Here is a 2501-nt window from a genome sequence, read left to right as displayed (position 1 = left end):
TTTCCTGACTCACACAGCTGCAGGGGCTGAGGAGCTCAAGGTTGGCAGGCAGTATACTGGCTGTTGGGAGCTCTGGTAGCATAGTACCTAAGGAATTTGACTGCTAACCACCAGCCACTTCTCAGAAGGAAGGTTGGGCAATGTACTTCCATAGTGAGACCACCTAAGAAACCCAAGGAGGGGTCGCTATGAGTCAGGTCCAACTCGACGGCACATAACAACAACAACATACTGGCTGTTGACTCCAACGAATGACAAATCCAAGATCTCTAGGCCAAATGGTGGATTTTTCACTCAGGGACAGTTGTGGACAGCACTACAGAAGCCCGATCCACAGAAGAGTGTCTCTTTTCCCAGAATGTCCATAAATATACTGGAAGCAAGCCACACCCCTATGTAAACTCCCTTTCAATGGATTGGCTGCTCAAAATATATACAGCTGATCCCATCATTGGAACAACCCACATCACAATTGCTTAAACCACCCAGAATTGTGGTCCAGCCAAGCTGACACACAGTTCCAACTATCACACCAGCCCTTAGGAGTGAGTTTTATCCCAGGCCCAAAGTGCATCCCAGGGCTATAATCTTGGGGGTCCCACCAGACTCCATCATTGGACCAGTAATTCTGGTCATTATTATTATTTTTTTTTTTATTCCACATTTTTCCTCCCACTCTGCCAGGTCCAGCAAAACTGCAGAGGTCATGAAACAAAGCGACATGAAAGGATTTAAAGTTTTTTCAAAGGAATGGGGACCAGGAAGATACCCTGCATATTCTTTGAGAGCGATGCCTGATGTATCCATCCTGCTTTATTTATACATAAGCATAAAATTACATCATTATTCTTTGTATTTCCTTAAAACAATCAAGTATTCAATCAAATATTCTTCTACAGAAAAATCGAATGTTTCCTTATGACAATCAATTATTATTTAAAAGTTAAAGTTTTACTCTTTCCCATACCAAAAGGCATTTCCCCATGCCCAAATGTATTGGATGATTAATTGGGTTAATATCTCTTACAGGAATAGCAAATAATCACAAAAATACATCATTCTAAAACATAGTATGATTGTTAAGGTACATGATTCTAAATAACAGTATACTATTCTTAGGGCAAAATATTATCCCAGGGAAACAGTTTAGTAAACACTTTGCTGGGACAATGATCCACCCCAGGAACACAAAGCTGGAGCCAAGCAAGCATTCTTAGCTGTTGTTAGAACATGTGCCTTGCAATCATGTTCTTTTGGTGGTCTTTTTTCTTGGTCTCTAACACCATTCTATCCAGGATCTCCATTTTTGATCCCTTCCTGTTTTTTTTTTTTAAATAGTAAAATCATCTTTACTCAAACTACAAAATAAAGTTAAGTGATAGCTTTGTGAGACAAAATATATTCTGATTTTATTTTTTCCAGAAATATTACATACATCTTCACTTATGGACATGGTTACGTCCAAAGAGCAGGTCATTATGTGAAAATTAGAATTCTGCGAAAATGGAAGAGGATTATATCATATCACAATACATAGTATGACAACATCATTAGATGATAACAGTCAAATTATATAATTACATTAATACCAAACCACTGATAAGCATGGTGAAGCCAAGTAAAAACATAAACATAATAATCAAATACAATGTTACTATCACCTCACAGCTCTGTGTTCATTACTGCCAAACAGATATACATCATTAATGCACAAAATAATCAAATAGTAGATTTTTTACTATGATCATAAAGGCAAAATATCAGATATTGAGACAGTTGGTAAATGAGGAGTATGTGAGTAAATGTATTTCATCTTCAGGATCTTTTAATATTCAAAATAGCTATTTGCTTATATATATATATTTAGGCTCTTCTAAAGACTAGAAGCTTAATTTCTGGATATCTGTAGTGTAGTGCTCTTCAAATATTTTTGTTTGCATTGTATCTAAAATAATTTTTAAAAACTATGTGCTCCTCTTAAATTTTTTTCCATTCACAAATAATTTTAAAATTTTGGTGTTAAATGCTTCTAAAGATATAATTTTCAGCATATTGTAAATAATTATATATTTTGAAATGCATTGTTGCATGCATTTCTATTTTAAATATATCCAGCAGAATACAAACTTTGTAACAATTTGATACTAGCCATCATCTATTTAAAACTATGCTGTGTTGGATTGGGTTCTCTAGAGAAACACAAAAACCAGCAAAGTGTATATATATATTTATAGAGAGAGTAAGAGAGAGAGAGAGAAATTTATCTTAGATAAATGGCTCACAAGCGTGTAGAAGCCGACGAGTTCAAGCTGAAAAGTTCATCTCTGGAGGGGGATGGGGCCCGGGGCTGTCTGGCTTTCGCACGCACAGCAGAGGAGTTCAAGTCACAAAGTTCATCTCTGAAGGGGGATGAGGCCCGGAGCTGCCTGGTTCCCGTAAGCACAACAGAGCCGAGAGAATCAAGCTGACACGCAGCGCGCTGGTCGCTGTTCCCAACAAAG

General features: G+C 37.1%; 1 protein-coding gene across 1 annotated transcript in view; it reads left to right on the top strand.

Annotated features, from left to right (window-relative positions):
* LOC103209672 (kelch-like protein 4) overlaps positions 1–2501 on the top strand; it is a 145028-nt gene that overhangs the window by 87144 nt on the left and 55383 nt on the right. The gene's annotated exons all lie outside the window — the stretch shown is intronic.

This window comes from Orycteropus afer, unplaced genomic scaffold (genome assembly GCF_000298275.1).
Source record: "Orycteropus afer afer isolate SDZICR_OR568_19922 unplaced genomic scaffold, OryAfe1.0 scaffold00511, whole genome shotgun sequence".
In the NCBI taxonomy this organism is placed as follows: Eukaryota; Metazoa; Chordata; class Mammalia; order Tubulidentata; family Orycteropodidae; genus Orycteropus; species Orycteropus afer.
The sequence above is the reverse complement of the archived record's forward strand: the minus strand, read 5'-3'. Positions and strand labels throughout refer to the sequence as shown.